The sequence below is a fragment of the Apodemus sylvaticus genome, chromosome 18 (genome assembly GCF_947179515.1).
Source record: "Apodemus sylvaticus chromosome 18, mApoSyl1.1, whole genome shotgun sequence".
Taxonomy (NCBI): domain Eukaryota; kingdom Metazoa; phylum Chordata; class Mammalia; order Rodentia; family Muridae; genus Apodemus; species Apodemus sylvaticus.
In genome coordinates this window covers 68,492,066-68,510,500 of record NC_067489.1, presented here as the reverse complement: position 1 = coordinate 68,510,500, position 18,435 = coordinate 68,492,066, and the positions used below count along the sequence as shown (strand labels likewise).

At 42.6% G+C, this 18,435-nt stretch overlaps 2 pseudogenes; both read left to right on the top strand.

Moving 5' to 3' along the window:
• Positions 1–214: 214 nt before the first annotated feature.
• On the top strand, positions 215–2,950 carry LOC127668506 (nuclear receptor coactivator 1-like; annotated as a pseudogene).
• An 8,084-nt stretch (positions 2,951–11,034) lies between these two features.
• On the top strand, positions 11,035–12,849 carry LOC127668505 (sorting nexin-18-like; annotated as a pseudogene).
• The last annotated feature ends 5,586 nt before the right edge of the window (positions 12,850–18,435 follow it).

The window sequence follows — 18,435 nt, the reverse complement described above, 5'->3', positions numbered from 1 at the left end:
ACCCCTCAGAGGACAGTTACAGTTAACTTCCTCTCTGTAAGCATAAGAGAGTATCATTAATACTTCAGGGACTGGTTCTTGCCCATGAGCAGGGTCCCAATTTGTGCCAATCATTGGTTGGCAATTCCCTCAGTCGCTATTATTGTCCCTGTACATTTTGTAGGCAGGACATATCGTATATTTACAGTTTCTGGCTATTATAATTAAAGTTGCGATGAACATAGTTGTGCAAGTGTCCTTGTGGGATGGTGGAAAATCTCTTGGGTGTGTGCTGTCTGTATGCTTTGTTTGCTCAATTTACTGAGATGTAGCTGTTTGGGTAAACTGCAGTGTCTATAAAGTTGCACCGTATAAAGTATCAAGAATATTTCCCAGGCTCCCTATGCAGTATATTTATGGTTAAACATTTTATTTTGATGCCAAAAGATCTTCAGTTTAAATCCTCAACTCAAAATTGTAAGGCTCAAATTTAACAGGAATAGAACTGTCAACTCCTACTCTTATGAATGCCACTAATTTGAAAAGAGTTACTGCATTCCTATGGGTGACAAAGTTTATTTAGATCCCTGTTAATCCTAAAACTAATTACTAAAACCAAGGCAAGTTTTTTAAAATCAGGCTTACTTAATAAATGATCCTCAATCTATTCAGTGATTTAATTGACATATGGGCATGATAAACACTGCAACTGGATCGTGGTTAACACTAGACAGAACTGTGCCCATGCCTCTCCCTCCAGCAGGGCTCTGTTCAGGCCGTGGACACTCTGCCTTGTCAAATAAGGTCAGTTTTCGCAAGTACATTCTCTACAGGAACATCTCTCAAACCTCCTGCTTCTGGCTGTTGAAAGCCCATGCTATCTTGAGCAGCAACAGAAGACTTAATGCTTTCCTGTAGGACAGCCAAAGACTGGCCAAGGAAGCCATCTTGTTGACCATAGAAGTCAGGACAAATATCTAGGTAGCCTGCAAGTCTTTGCAATTTTAGTGGAAACAGAGACAATTTGGTTTATACTTCTGCTACAAGTTATTCTTTTCAGAGTTTTGAGGATGTGGATTTACTAACTGTAGCTTTAACAGGGTAGACACCTAAGTTTATTTACCAAGACAATAGCTGCCTTTCTAATTCATTTAACTGGGGCCCCAGGTTACAGTTTTCTAAAACTTGTAGGCCTCTTGCTGAGAAAGAGAAACACATAGTACCTTGTTGACCTACTTCCCTCTTAAAGAGACAATCTCACAAAACAAGTTCTATGTAAACTTTTTACTCTTAATTTATTTAAAAATACTGCTTTGCAATGACTGCTCTCAGTTAACCAACATCTGGGATTCCTGGTAAATGAATTGAAACTGTTTCAAGCTAAAGTAAATTGTGAGGGTCTAGAAACCAGCTTAAGACCTGCAAGTACAATTCATTAGAATTTCTAAGAAAATAAAAGCTTAAATAATTAGTGTTCTAAACATTGATTTACGATTTGTAAACAAAAGTTATAAAAGTGTAAGAAAGCAACTAAAGGTAATAATGTTTCAGATTTCCTCTCCTATGCTATTGTTAGATGAAAACTTCTAAAGTTCACAATTTTAACAGGAATGAATAGAGTTCTAATAGGCTATTAATGTAGACCTGGTTCTTCAGGCTTTTAAAATATTGATGCTAGTGTCTTGGATTAGTGGTAGATACTTTTAATCCTGGAACTGGAGGCAGAGTCAGGCAAATCACTTAGATGGAGGCCAGCCTGATCTACAGAGTGAATTAATATGTAGGACTACATAGCAATTAATATACAAACATACATATATACACATTTATAAATATATATTATTACTGTCAAAATTTCTAAGTTTTAAATTTTTAAGGATGTCTTCTAAATATAAACTTGAACATTATTCTACTAAATACTTCATTTATACTTGAGGGAGTTGATATGTAACCACCACGTTCGATCAAATGGACTCCAGATAACTATTCTTGTCAATAGTTTAAATAGTATGTTAATAATAATAAGTATAAATAATAAACTATGTTTCCCTGCCTCCATCCTGTTCCAGAGTGTAGAGTTCCTACTTCCTCCTCTCTCTCTTCCACTCCCTCCCTGTTTTATAGCCTGGAAGTTGTGTCTGAAAAAGCCTATATTGTGTTCCTGAAAGTCTGTTAATAAAAAGTGGTTCCCCTCTTTATGGGCATGACTAATTTCATTCAATTTGCTCCCTAAAGGTGGAATATGTGGGGGGCGGGGCAGCGAGCAGGGCGGGGCGGCCATGGAGGAGGAGAACTTGGCTGCCTTGGAGAGCAGCTGAAATGCCTGTTCTTCAGGCAGGGCAAGCTGGAGACTGAAGCCATTCACCTGGTCCTGTCCTCAGATGCAGCAGAATGTCTTCCAGTATCTGGGATCAGGACTGGTTCCCCAAGTCGAGGCCAGCTTCATCATGATGCTGAGCCCTGGGGGCTCCATGGTGCAGATGCCCGACACCCCTCCAGCAAAGCTCTCTGCTCCAACAAACCCCGCCCACTTCTGGGTACCAGTCACCAGACATGAAGGCCTGGCAGCAAGGAGCAATGGGAAACAACAATGTCAAGTTGTCCTAAGTCAGCCTGCACCTGCACAACCAGCAGTTTACAACAACATGAGCTTCACTGTGTCCATGGCAGGTGCAAACGTGAACCTTCAGAACATGAATCTAATGATGGTCCAGATGCAAATGAGCTCTCTGCAGATGCCGGGGATGAATGCTGTGTGCTCTGAGCAGATGAATGATCCAGCACTGAGACACACAGGCCTCTACTGCAACCAGCTCTCATCCACTGACATTCTCACAACAGACGCAGATGGAAACCAGGACAAGAGGACAGAAGAGTTCTTCTGTGGTGACTATGGACTAGAGGAGCTCTACAGGTGCAGCAGGTTCAGGTGTTTGCTGACGTCCAGTGTACAGTGAATTTGGTAGGCAGGGACCCTCACGTGAACCAGCCTGGTCCACTGGGAACTCAAAAGCCCACATCAGGACTACAGAACCCCCAGGCCCAGCAGAAGAGCCTCCTTCAGCAGCTACTGACTGAATAAGCACTTTTAAAGGAATGTGAAATTTAAATAAGAGACATGCAGAGTTATATGAATATATTATATAGTTCTCTGGGATTTTTGATATCTCAATCTGCAGCCATTCTTCCGGTTAAAGCATATGGAGAAAAAAAAAAAAGAAAGAAAAAAGTTCACTTTTGGTGGGAGATTGAGAAGTGGTTTTTGTTTTCTTCTTTGTAAAATCCTTGATTATTGAAAAGAATAACAAGGCAAAACAGTTGGACAATCTTATTTATTGAGCCAAAAGTTAATTATTCTTATTTTTTATAATCAGTCATTGGCTTCTGAGCTAGATGAAGACTTTTGGAGGCCCAAAATAACAAGTTGGGAGGTAATGAGGGAAACCACCGCTCAGGCCCATCCCTGCCCTGGAAGAAGAGCCTGTGGGCCTTGCCTGTCTGTCCACCAAAGGCTGTCCCACTCCTCCCACCACAGCCCCCTCCCCTGACCCAGGCAGCTCCTGTGTACAGTCAGCTTCTTCAAGCAACTCTGTATCTGTTGGCATCAAGAGGATATTTTGCCTCTGCATATGCGCCCCTTCTCCTTTTTATAAAGATGGATGTAAACCAAGGAAACCACCCTCCAGGAAAGAGGATGGGAGGAGTATATTCATCAAGGAATCCAAAATGCAGTTTGGGTGAAAATGCAATAATTTTTGATGAGATGGGAGGAGGACAAGAACCGAGTTCCATCAATATTGTAGATATGATTTTCTGATTAAGTCTGCAGGGAAGGCAGCCTGTTCTTTCTGCTTTTACTCTGTTAACAGCAAGGTAGCTAAAGTTATTTAAAATAAAATTAAGTTCATGATCCGAGTAGCTTTTTTCCCTTAAATCTCACTGTAACTATATTTTTATTTCTTATAGAAATTAGTTTTGTTCTTTTTAATTTTATACTTTTTTTCATCCTCTTTGTTTTTCTAAATTTGTGTGTGAAATATAAGGTTGATGGAATTGCAATTACATTTGGCTGGTGATTTCATTATCCCAGTCACTGTGAAGCCATGCTAGGATTTACTCTGGGTCTCATCAAAGTGGCACCGCTGGAAAAGAGCTATTGTAGCTGAGTTCGAGGAGACCACCCCAGAGCGTCCAGGCTCTGGACAAATGATGGAACAAATACAAACAATCAGACATTATGAGATAGAGAGATAGAGATACATACAGAAAGACCAACAAACAGACAGACACACACAGAGAAGAGAGAGAGAGAGAGAGAGAGAGAGAGAGAGAGAGAGAGAGAGAGAGCAGCACACCACTCCATATGAGATACTTCAATTAAATACCTCTCCTCAGAGTTCAGGAAATCCTGAAGTAGAAAAATAAGAATAAATAATATACTTTCCATAGGATAGACTAGACACAAGGAGAACAAAGCCTTCTAAGTCAACTGTTCAAAGCTTATTTGTATACACAGACAGTGAGGCAGCAAACATAGGGTGTACTGGGGTGTGCAAACAAGTCTTCCCCAAACCTGTCTTTCAGTTTAGTATTTTTATAGGACTCCTGAATGTGTAAAAATATGTCTCAGTTTCTTGTATCTTCTCTTGAGCTCTTTCCTTCTGTCTGTTTGCTAAGTCTTACTTTGCTGAGCTTTTCTGTTTGGTAACCTAAGTTTCATTCTCAGATTAAATATACAGATCTAGAAGAGAACCCCCTTCCTGAAATTATCTGCTGGCCTCCAAACCTTTATCCCTTTAGTGATCCATATCAAACAAATAAGCCAATAAATGCTAAGTATCTTAGATGAGAGTTAGAGAGATGCTTTAGTGATTAATAGCATGTACTGCTCTTGCAGAAGATCCAACTTTAGTTTCTAGTACCTCATAAGCTGGCTCACAACTATGAAAGTGGAAGGTAATATAAAGCAACATCTGAAATTGTCTTCTGACCTCCATATTTGCATGCTGTGTGCACATATCCACCCACTGTTCAGGTGACATTCCTTACTGTATATGAAGGTGCATCTCTGTATTTTCAATTGTTCAATCTGACAAAGAGCTAAGTGATGGCAGGAGTTTGATGCTGTCATTTCTGAACCATCACTGTGTTTTAGATTTTAAATTTTGCTGATCTACAGCTGCTCAAAATATGAATGTCATTTCTTGGTGGCAATCCAATAGATATTCTGGCACTGCCTTACTGCTGATTTCTTTTTTTTTTTTTTTTTTTTTTTTTTTTTTTTTTTTTTTTGTCTTTTTTTTTTATTTGATATAATTTATTTACATTTCAAATGATTTCCCCTTTTCTAGCCCCCCCCCCCACTCCCCGAAAGTCCCGTAAGCCCCCTTCTCTTCCCCTGTCCTCCCTCCCACCCCTTCCCAGTTCCCCGTTCTGGTTTTGCCAAATACTGTTTCACTGAGTCTTTCCAGAACCAGGGACCACTCCTGCTTTCTTCTTGTATCTCATTTGATGTGTGGATTATGTTTTGGGTATTCCAGTTTTCTAGGTTAATAACCACTTATTAGTGAGTGCATACCATGATTCACCTTTTGAGTCTGGGTTACCTCACTTAGTATGATGTTCTCTAGCTCCATCCATTTGCCTAAGAATTTCATGAATTCATTGTTTCTAATGGCTGAATAGTACTCCATTGTGTAGATATACCACATTTTTTGTATCCACTCTTCTGTTGAGGGATACCTGGGTTCTTTCCAGCATCTGGCAATTATAAATAGGGCTGCTATGAACATAGTAGAGCATGTATCCTTATTACATGGTGGGGAATCCTCTGGGTATATGCCCAGGAGTGGTATAGCAGGATCTTCTGGAAGTGAGGTGCCCAGTTTTCGGAGGAACCGCCAGACTGCTTTCCAGAGTGGTTGTACCAATTTGCAACCCCACCAGCAGTGGAGGAGTGTTCCTCTTTCTCCGCACCCTCTCCAACACCTGCTGTCTCCTGAATTTTTAATCTTAGCCATTCTGACTGGTGTAAGATGAAATCTTAGGGTTGTTTTGATTTGCATTTCCCTAATGACTAATGAAGTGGAGCATTTTTTAAGATGCTTCTCCGCCATCCGATGTTCTTCAGGTGAGAATTCTTTGTTTAACTCTGTACCCCATTTTTTAATAGGGTTGTTTGCTTTTCTGGAGTCTAACCTCTTGAGTTCTTTATATATATTGGATATTAGCCCTCTATCTGATGTAGGATTGGTGAAGATCTTTTCCCAATTTGTTGGTTGCCAATTTGTCCTCTTGAAGGTGTCCTTTGCCAGGAGTTTTTTTTTTTTGCCCCGGCCGGTGCACGCGCCGCCATTTTGCCTACAGGAGCCAGAGTGCTCGGGAGGGCAGAGACTGCTAACAAGCGTAGCCTGAGGCTAACAAAACGGGGGTCTAGGCCCCAAAAGGCACAGGACTGACCCCAAGAACTGGGCGGCTTGGTGGGCCATCTGTGTGTCAACCAGCCCAGGAGGTTATTAGCACAACATACTCTCCCGGTGCTTTCGCGGAGCGCGGACGCGCACGCCCGCCATCCGGGTCACCTGGCGGACCCAAATAACAGACATAGCCCGAGGGGAACTTTGCTCGGACCTTGGCCTCCCAGGCGTTTGCCTGGACTCAGGGCCCAGGCGACAAGGCTAACCTAGTGTGCGCCAGCCCGGTTGGGGAAATCGGCTGCCCAGCGGAGTGAGCGGAGCACAGGGGAGGTCACAGCAACATTCACCTTCGGAGCTCCCTGGGGGTGCACACGGGTTCCACCTGGTCCACAGACACAATCTGGGGCAAGGCCTCAGGCAGAAGCCCCCAGCTCAAATCTCTCCGCTTCAGATCAGCCTGGGTGGCCGCCACATCTCCAGGTCCCTCAAGAGGCTAGTGGGGGCTTCCGGGCGGCCAGCTGGGAAAAGTCGGTGTGCTCCGATAAATCCTGCGGGCCCCAGCGGGAGCCTTCAGGTGCCTGCTTTGGAATCTGAACAGCCTGGAAAACAGCACCCTGTCTATAGGCAGTGCAGAGTGTAAGCTGTGCACCAGAGGCCAACGGGGAAGGGGCAGCTTGCACTGGTGAGTCCAGCACTGACAAGACCAAGTAACACCAGTGAGAGCTAGATGGCAAAAGGCAAACGCAGAAACGTCACTAACAGAAATCAAGGCAATATGGCAACATCTGAACCAAATTCTCCTCTACCAGCAAGTCCTGGATACCCCATCACACCAGTAAAACAAGATTTGGATTTAAAATCACTGGTCATGATGCTGGTACAGGAACACATGAAGGTCATTGAGGAGAAAATGGATCAAAAGTTAGAAGCCCTTGCAAGGGAAACACAAAAATCATTGAAAGAAATCCAGGAGAATACAAAAGCCAACAAGGAGGAAATGCAAAAAACACTTAAAGAAATACAGGAGAACTTTGCTCAACAGGCTGAGGTCATGAAAGACGAAACACAAAAATCTCTTAAAGAAATACAGGAGAACTTTGGTCAACAGGCTGAGCTCATGAAAGAGGAAACACAAAAATCTCTTAAAGAATTACAGGAAAACACAAACATGCAAGGGAAGGAGCTAAGCAAAACCATCCAGGATCTAAAATCAGAAGTAGAAACAACTAAGAAAACTCAAAGGGAGACAACTTTGGAGATAGAAAGCCTTGGGAAGAAATCAGGGGACAGAGATGCAAATATCAACAACAGAATACAAGAGATAGAAGAAAGAATCTCAGATGCTGAAGATTCCATAGAAACCATGGACTCAACAGTTAAAGAAAATGCAAAGTGCAAAAAGCTTACTGCTGATTTCTAATTACCAATATCTGACAGCCAATAGAAAGGTCAAAACTACTGGGGTTGACCAGGGCACAGACAGAGGGGACAAAAGCAGATGCCGGAGTATGAAAAGATACTGGTGGAAGCAGAAGATAGGTAACAGAGCTGTAAACAGTGAGAACCAAATGGGTAGGTAGATTGTTGTACAACTTGAAGTAAGTTGAAATGAGCTCTCCCATCAAAATGCCTACAGCTTTGACCTATACAGAAATCTATGTTTTATTTATGCTGTAAGCTGCTCTGTGAAAAGCCCTGTTTTCACCTATGCTCACAATACACACCTGCAAAACAGTATGTGATGCAGCTTCTTGGGTGTATGGATGATTAAACTGATAGACAATTTCATGGTTTCCTAAATAGGGGAATCCAGAGAAGCTTCCATCCCTCTTCCAAACACAATTGACTTTCCTGCCTGACAAGTGTAGCACAGCCTTCCTACATCTTTCTCTTGCTCAAATACCCTTTGAGACTTGGTAACAGGCTCTCAGGGCAGCAATAGAGCCCCTGAGATCAAAGTCTTTTGATTTATTCATTGTGTTGTATGCATAGAGGCAGAGGAGGCCCACACAGAACTAAGTACACATGTATGAATGCTCACATCTACAAGCATAATCTCTCACTCATGGAGACCCTCATCTCTGTACATACTCATGTATCACACACAATTGGAGAAACCTCCCATGACAGAGAGGCACATGTAGACACACATACTGCAGAATGGTTGTTTACAATTGTATAGCCATTTTCTCTACTGTACTCTTGAGAAACTGCCCTGAGTCACCATGAAACCAGACTTGTGTGTTAGTTCATGATAAATAACTGTGGCATCCACTGCTTCCTCCTTTTACTGGACTTCAAACAAAAGGTGTGGAACCCTAACAGCTGTCCAATCATGTTGTCTCTTTCAGATATCTCTGGATAAAATCTGTAAGGATCCTGGAATGCCAACTGCAGGACCAGTGTGGTGGCCAATCTTTCAGCCTGGTACATCTATCAAGAAAGCCATGTCACAGATGGAGATAGATGCATAGTGCTCTCACAATGCAGAGGGAAGAGGCACTCAACAGTAAGTGACAGGCATGTCACTTCCCTCATTCATCTTAGAATCTCTGTCTCCTCAGGTGGCTCCAGTCAGTCTGTGGAGAACTTCATCCCGCTGCTCCCTCTGAATCTCTCTTGACCATTTAAAGGTAAGTCGCCTAAGAGATCACAGCAACAGAGCATGTGAGCAATGAGTCTTTCTTGTCACCTGTGCCTTTGTGTAACCATTTAGTATCTTTTAGCTTATGGCAGCTATATTGGTGATTTGTGGAGTGTGGTTCTCCAGAACTTGAGCATGCTATATCAGTAACCCTGGCCTAAATAGAACATCAACATCACTGTCACTCAAAGCTCACTGAAGCTGAGGCAAGAAAACATGTGGCCAGCCTGCCTTATATGGATATCCTACCTCAAAAATGCATGATTGTCATTCAGAAATGTCACTGTACCTGACACTTCATAGACTACAAATGCCTCTTACTATGCTAACAGGAAAATGTCAGCAGCAAGGAGGATAAACTGCTCTTTAAGTCTGTTAATGAAATCACCTGAGAGGTTCTTTGCTTGTGGATGGAGAATCACCAACATATCAGCACAGCCCTTCTCTCCTCTCTAGAATTGGCTTTACTTGCAATCAGGTCTAACTATGTAATCCAAACTGGCTAGATGTCTTGGTGTACTTCTCTCTCTATCCCAAGAAGCAGGACTTGAGATGTAAGGCAGAATAGCATACTTTTTGTCTTCTGGGTGACTTATCTGATTACCTTGAACTTTAGTGACAAAGAAAGGAAAGATATTAGCAACTTTCTACCTAAACTATCATGAAGTTCAGAACATTTGTTCCTTCTTCATTGCTGAATTTCCTCATGCCCTGGTCCTTCAGGCACTGTTTAAATTTGGCATTTAACTCAGCCCAAAACATATATACGTAGTTTACCCAGTCACACTAAACTCCTAGAGCAATTCCTGAGGGGCCTATGCTCAGGACGCTAAACAATAGGAAAATTGGCAAGATTTTCTATCTTTTATTATCTCCAACAGGTCCTCAACTTGTAGCCACAAGGTCTCCTCAGAAAACATATTCAGAGTCTACAACATAAATACTATTATTCTTTCTCTGATTAAAATCAAGGAGAGCTAATGGCTAAGTAGGAAGTCCATACACACCTGGCTAAAATATTCCATATTCTCCATCTCTTGCTGTCTTGGGATTTTCAGGGACTTTAAGCTTCCCCTAGAACTCCACACACTCTACTTCCCCATGGGATCTCTGCCTGATCCCCCACCCCACCTCCCCTTAGGTACATGCATCAAGACTGAGGAGACCCAGGCAGGCTCATGAGCCGGTACACGGTTACAGAGTTCTATGTTCATGGATTTCTATTTTTTTCAGAAGACTTTGTGCATGTGAATTTTTGGTCAATATGTAGGTATATAAATTCATTATTAGAGCCAAGGTCACCCAAGGAAATTAGAAATTGAGTAGAGAACTTATGTGCAAACATATAGGTGCTGAGATCAAATAAGTTCCGATTGAATGAGATTTTTTTTTCAGTACTGAGCCATGTCTGGAGCCTCACCCACTGTCCATAAATTAATTTCTACTCTACAGAGCATTGGAGATCAGAATGCTTTGTGTCCTCCTCATGTTTTGATCTAGGAACATTTACAAGTGATGACCTGGCCCCTCAGCCTAGTCCTGTACTGATAGTACCACCTCACTTACAACTCTGCACTGGCCAGCAGCAAGTCGGTCTGGGGATTGGGTTGTGTCTTTGTGTACAGGGCCAGCTGTGATATGAAAAGACCTAATCTGTGTCTTCACTTAGACCAACAAGCAAGGAGAGGTGAGAATAATAGGGAATGATCTAATAGGAGAAGTGAAGAAAAAGTGTGTGTCTGGGACAGATGTGGAATGGAATGTAAGCATTGCAATAGAGATTCCCTTTCTGTACTCATGTAGGCACAGACATGTAAAGGGCTAGTGGTAAGAAAACCTTGTGGGGAGGCCCGGGCCCCACCCTGGCCAGAAGCAGCCTGTGCAGCAGTAGCTCCTGCTAGCAGAGCAGATCTTCAGGGAGGGCGAGAGCGGAGCAGGAATCAGACCTTGTGCTGCCTTCCAAGCTCCTTCCAAGTTCCCTTTGCGTTCAGGGACATGGATAGTGACCACTGGGCCCTCGGACTGGCCCGAGCTCAGGGCGCAGGGCTCAGGAAGGTGGCGCTGCGTGCCCGGGCGCTCTAAGGCTTTAAGTTCAAGAACCCCATTGAGATCTCACTGCAGGAGCAGGAGGTGTTGAGCTTGTGCAGTGATCAGGACGTGTAGGGCTGGCTCGAAGGGATCAGCAGCCGTGGCCACCGCGGTCTCTTCCCTACCTCCTCCATACAGGTGATCTGCATGACCGAGCCTGGCCCACCGGCAGATGGCAGTGGCTCTGCCCGCCTGGCTGCCCGCCGCCTTCCAGCTGCTGGCAGCTGGCATCGCCAGCTTCCTTCCAGCAGGGGCGCCCTACAGCCATCGCCCCAGCAGCTCCTCCAGGGTCACCAGGCCAGCCTAGGCAGCGATGATGACTGGAATGATGAGTGGGATGACAGCTCCACGGTGGCTGACGAGCCAGGCGCGCTGGGCAAAGGCGCGTACCCAGACCTCGCCGGCTCGGCAGCTGCGGGCGGCAGCACAGCCAGCGGGTACCTCTGTCCACACGCTGGGACCTGTCGCTGGGCTCACTCGGTGTCTTGGAGCCCCCGCCTCAGCAAGAGTCTGGAGCCAAGAGCTCCGCCTCGGTGAGCCTCAACCTTAATAGTTCTCCACCTCTGTCAGGTCGGGCCGGGAGGCCTTGGTGCTGAGAGAGGCGTCAGGCTTCGTGAAGGATGGGGACAAGCTGTGTGCATGGTGCTGGGTCCCTACGGCCCGAGTGGCAGGAGAGCCCCTACCCTTTCCAGTGCACCATCTACGACCCCACCGAGCAGACCAAGTTCAAGGGCTGAAGAGTTGCATCTCTTACAAGCTGGTACCCATGCATACCCAGGTGCCCATGCACAGGTGCTATCAGCACTTGGACTGGCTGTGTGCGCACCTGGCAGAGAAATTTCCCGTCATCTCGGTGCCCCATCTGCCCGAGAAGCAGGCCACCAGGCGCTTCGAGGGGGACTTCATCTCCAAGCACAGGAAGGGTCTGATCTGCTGGATGAACCACATGGCCAGCCACCCTGTGCTGGTGCAGTGCCATGTCTTCCAGCATTTCCTGAGCTGTCCCAGCAGCACTGATGAGAAGACATGGAAACAGGGAAAGCAGAAGGCTGAGAAGGATGAGATGGTGGCTCCAACTTCTTCCTCACTCTGAGCACACCACCTGCCGCAGCCCTGGACCTGCAGGAGGTGGAGAGCAAGAAAGACTGCTTCAAATCCTTCCCCAAGATGGATGACAGCGCGCTGCAGCTCAACCACACTGCCAACAAGTTCGCACGCGCAAGCAGGTGGCTGGCTTCAAGAAGGAGCATCAGAAGGTGGGCCAGTCCTTCCTGGGCCGCAGCTAAGCCTTGAAGCTGCATCAGCAGGCCTTGTCCGCGGGTCTGAACCAGGCCATTGCTTTCCCTGGAGACGCCTATGACGCCATCAGAGAACTCTTTGCTGAGCAGCCCAGGCAGGCCATGGACCTGGTCATGGACTGTTAGCACTGTATCAGGGGCGCCTGGCCAACTTCCCAGACATCATCCATGTTCAGAAAGGAGCTCTTACCAAAGGAAAGGAGAGTTGGCTACACGGGGAAGAAGGGAAGATGGAGGTCAAAAAGCTGATGTCATTCAAGACCGCTGTAACACTATCTCCTTCACCACATTGGCCGAGATTCATCACTTCCATCAAATTAGAGTAAGAGACTTTAAATCACAGATGCAGCATTTTTTACAACAACAAATAATATTTTCCCAAAAAGTGACCAAGAAGTGGGAAATCCATTTTGTGGAGGAATAAATAGATAACAATTCCTGATATGGTTAGTCTATTATGAGATTCAAATTAGATATAAAAATACCTTTTCTGTGGAGCCTGGAAGTGAGAATCTTTCAATAGAATTTAAATTTTATTTTGCCTTCTTCATATTAAACATCAAATTGGTGACTATAGTTGGTAGACAAACTACTGAGGTCTGAGGCTCATTTAGTAGTCAGACTGATGGACAATTGTGATGTCAATTATCTAAGGCTCATGTCATTTGACACACTGACACATACATTGCCTTTTCTTAGACTTAGTGGCTTCAAAAATATTTTTTGTAATTGTTTGAAAAATTGTAAGGAATAACGTATTTTCACAAACAGATAGATAGATACATAGACAGATAGATAGACAACCACAATAATATATGTGCAACAATATGAGAACTATTTGTCTAAAGTATTAGGATATATATACATCTCCAAAGGTTCTCAGTTTCTAGTTTTTTAAACCTATTCAAAGTGAATGTGAAAAGGACAGCATGTAGATTTCATCAGCACTGTGAACCTTAGAGTCTAACGCATGAAAAAAATCACAGGAATCTTTGAAGCCTATAGAAGAAGACACACACTTATTAGTATTCAATAAAGTTTATGTAGCTAATTTATGTTGAGGTCAAGGGAATAACCAGGTTCTCCTAAAAATTAAATCTAATTAGTTCTCAGGGAGTCCATATATTCTAAAATCCCAAGATTTGCCCAGCTCAAGATAGATTACATATGGATTCCTGGTGGTTAGAATCAAACAAACAAAAAGATCAAAACCAAAATTAGTATTTAATAAAAATTAATCTTGTTCAGAGATTAGAGTCATTTCCCTTGCCTACAGGAAAAGAAAATGGCACTCCATTGACTAGTGACTCCTATCAGGATTGTTAATAGCCACACTAACCCTTACTTTTACCTGAACAGGAAGTAAAAGTAATTGTTATTCATTTTCCTTAGATTTCCATTCCTTCCCAAACATCTCCATCAGATTCTGCACTAAGATAACTCCCAAAATGTTATAGAAGCACCCTTTGCTTTATGAAGGAAGTGTTTCTCTCACTCCCCCAGGTATGTCCAATATTCTACCTTGATATTGTCTCTTCTCTCTCTTTTTTTCTTTTTTTTACGATGTATTTTTATTTTATTCGATATATTTTTTTATTTATATTTCAAATGATTTCCCCTTTTCGGGGCCCCCACTCTCCGAAAGTCACATAAGCTCCCTTCCCTCCCCCTGTTCTCCCAGCCACCCCTTCCACTTCCCTGTTCTGGTTTTGCCTTAAACTGCTACACTGAGTCTTTCCAGAACCAGGGGCAACTCCTCCGGTCTTCTTGTACCTCATTTGATGTGTGGATTATGTTTTGGGTATTCCAGTTTTCCAGGCTAATAGCCACTAATTAGTGAGTACATACCAATCTTTTGAGACTGGGTTACCTCACTTAGTATGATGTTCTCCAGCTCCATCCATTTGCCTAAGAATTTCATGAATTCATTGTTTCTAATGGCTAAATAGTACTCCATTGTGTATATACCACATTTTTTTTGCATCCATTCTTCTGTTGAGGGATGCCTGGGTTCTTTCCAGCTTCTGGCTATTATAAATAGGGCTGCTATGAACATAGTGGAGCATATATCCTTATTACATGCTGGGGAATCCTCTGGATATATGCCCAGGAGTGGTATAGCAGGATCTTCTGGAAGTGAGGTGCCCAGTTTTCTGAGGAACCGCCAGACTGACTTCCAGAGTGGTTGTACCAATTTGCAACCCCACCAGCAGTGGAGGAGTGTTCCTCTTTTCCACATCCTCGCCTACAACTGCTGTCTGCTGAGTTTTTAATCTTAGCCATTCTGACTGGTGTAAGGTGAAATCTCAGGGTTGTTTTGATTTGCATTTCCCTGATGACTAATGAAGTTGAGCATTTTTAAAGATGTTTCTCCGCCATCTGAAGTTCTTCAGGTGAGAATTCTATGTTTAACCCTATACCCCATTTTTAATAGGGTTATTTGGTTTTCTGGGGTCTAACTTCTTGAGTTCTTTGTATATATTGGATATTAGCCTTCTATATGATGTAGGGTTGGTAAAGATCTATTCCCAATTTGTTGGTTGCCGATTTGTCCTTTTGATGGTGTCCTTTGCCTTACAGAAACTTTGTAATTTTATGAGGTCCCATTTGTCAATTCTTGATCTTAGAGCATAAGCTATTGGAGTTCTGTTCAGGAACTTTCCCCCTGTACCTATGTCCTCAAGGGTCTTCCCCAGTTTCTTTTCTATTAGCTTCAGAGTATCTGGTGTTTTGTGTGGGTCCTTGATCCATTTAGAGTTGAGCTTAGTACAAGGAGACAAGGATGGATCAATTCCCATTCTTCAGCATGCTGACCTCCAGTTGAACCAGTACCATTTGTTGTAAAGGCTATCTTTTTTCCATTGGATGTTTTCAGCCCCATTGTCGAGGATCAAGTGGCCATAGGTGTGTGGGTTCCTTTCTGGATCTTCAATCCTGTTCCATTGATCCTCCTGCCTGTCACTGTACCAATACCATGCAGTTTTTTTTCCATTCTTTTTTTTTCGATATAATTTATTTACATTTCAAATGATTTCCCCTTTTCTAGCCCCCCCCACTCCCCGAAAGTCCCGTAAGCCCCCTTCTCTTCCCCTGTCCTCCATGCAGTTTTTAACACTATTGCTAGGTAGTATTGCTTGAGGTCAGGGATACTGATTCCCCCAGAATTTCTTTTGTTGTTGAGAATAGTTTTAGCTATCCTGGCTTTTTTGTTATTCCAGATGAATTTGAGAATTGTTCTTTCTAACTCTATGAAGGATTGAGTTGAGATTTTGATGGGTATTGTGTTGAATTTTTATAGTGTTTTTGGCAAAATGGCCATTTTAACTATATTAATACTGCCAATCCATGAGCATGGGAGGTTTTTCCATTTTTAATTCTTTAAAGACATAAAAAGGGCAATTCTCTGGGTGTGTTTGTGTGTGTGTGAGAGTGTGAGTGTGTGTGTGTGTGTGTGTGTGTGTGTGTGTGTGTGTGTGTGTGTGCTTGTTCACATGCCCGTTTCAGCTCTGGATCTCAAGGCCCTCTTGCCTAGATTCTAACTAAGGGTAGTCTCTGGAATGCGACCTTTCACCTAGTTTCTAACAAAGAGCAGGGTCTTGAACTTCTGACTTTTTTGGGTCATTGGAGAGTTAGGATGTATTTTTTATCCTTTCAGGATGAATGGGAAGAGGAACTGTAGGAAGGAAGAACAGGAAAGGGATGAAGACTGCCCAGTAAAAGAAGATTAAAGATAATTTTAAAAGAGAGAGATATATTAAATTCACATTCAAAATTTGTTTATCGTTCAATCCTTTTGGAATATATTGGCTTAAGCCTTGGCTTGTAACAACCACACTAATTAGTGACATTGTGTTATATGGTTGTATAGGAGAATAGTTTTCTCAAAACAGCATGGATTTCTTCTCTAAATCCACATTGTGTAAGCATAAATTAGGCTGTATCCATCCTGTCTAAAACACAAACATACAGGATGCCTTGGGCAATTTTCATGCCAACATCACAACAACCTTCCTCAAGTTTTTCCTAGTGCTGTCCATTCATCTGCAAGTATCATGATTTCGCTTTTCTTAGTGGATGAATGCTGTTTGATTGTGTAAATGTGACATGTTGTTACTACCTGTTTGTCAGGTGATGCACATCTAGACGGTTTCCATTTTCTAGTTATTATAAATAAAACAGAAATAAACATATATAAGGAAATATCTGTAGTAACATACAGAGTCAATGGCATATATGCCCAATATTGATATAGCTGGGTCTTTTGGAACATTTACTTTCTTCCTTTTGGGAAAACACCACAATGAATTTCACAAGGACTCCTCCAATGTTCACTCTAACCAACAGCAAAAGTCTTTGGTTTTACCCATCATCTTTGCTATCATTTGCTGTCTTTTGTTTTACTAATCTTGGACATTATGACTACTGAAGGATAGAATCTCATAACAATTTTCATTTTCATTTTGCTCAGCCCTGAAAGAGATTCCCAGATTAAAGCCCTCTCATCAAGTTTCAGAAATGTATAAGGAAGAGGAGACAAAAATATTTACTCATGCATTCTAATAACAAAAATAAGACACAATCCTTCTTTGTCAATTTTTTCTTATTTCTTTGTCAATTTTATTTCTTATTTCCTTTTTATTATCTTTATTTCTTATGTATCATAAAAGGAGTGGAATTATATGAAATATTATCTGCAAACATTAATATTATCATAAACATTTCAATTATATTATAAAATATAGTGACTCTTGACTAATTGACCTGAGGATGGAGAGTGAGTGGAAGCAAGAAACTGAGATTTGTCAAGCTAAAGAACACATGCTATACAACCACACTTTTTTAAACTTCCCATCTCCTAAGCTTGCTTTCTGTATTCTATACTGTGTTTTGAATATGCTGGAAGAAAGACCAAAGGGAATAAAGGGATGCCCATAGCCCTCTCAGGATCCAGCCAGAATAGGAATATGAAAAGACAATAGCATCACAGGTTCCATTTAAGCTCACCCGAATCCATATGAGTGAGGAAGAGGAAGAGTCTCAAGATGTTCTCCAAACCACATTATTTTCTTCCTTCCCTCTCTCCATGATTCTGATATTTCTTTTCTTGTATCCACCTAGGGAGCCATTGGTAAAGTGGGAATTTCACAGAACAGCAGTAAGGTGCCTATAGCCTCAGGGACTTGCTTTCTGTCTTGTTGATGGAATGCCCTGTAGAGAGAGGAGATCCTATCTGCTGAGAGAACTCTTTTGGGTCTTTAATTGCCTTGTGAAAAGTTGAGCAGGGCCCTGTTGATACTCTTCATTTAAGTGGATATGATAAAGTACATGAATAATACCTTTCGGAGGTAATCCCATTTGGCATTACATCTTTGTAAGAAGCCATGGGATCCTCCTCAGGAGGGTGTTGAACATCTTCCAATGGGGTTCCTAGAATTTCTGACAAGGTTAACAGCAGGACTGACCTCATGGATCAGCAGGCTGCCTGTGGGGAATTGACAAACAGGCTGAACTATGTGGCACAGCCTCCTCATTGTAGACATTGGTTTTACCTGTCTCAATTAAGTGGATGGGCATTAGTTAAGTTTAAGAAATAGTAAAAAGGAGTGGTCTGGCTCTTTATGGGAAGGGACGTTTTATGACATACAGTAATTGGATACTTCAGGCTGTCTGAAACTTGTGGTGTTCCTCCTGTCACAGCTTATTAAGTACTGACATCTCGGATGTGGTCCGCTATGGTGGACATTTTTAATTTGTTTTGTTGTGAGTAAGGGTCTTGTTATATAGACAAAGCTATCATGAAACTATAAATCCTCCTGTCTCCATATGCAAAGTTGTGGAATTATTATAGGTGTGCACTAATGTCCTGAGGTGAGACCTGGCTCCATTTATGAACCTCAACTGGGTTTTTAAAGCTCCAAGCCTTGAATTAGTTTGGTGACTTAGAAGTTAAAACCATTTGCTCACAAATGTGATGCCCCCAGTAAGTCCTTGTACTAGGAAGGAGAGACAA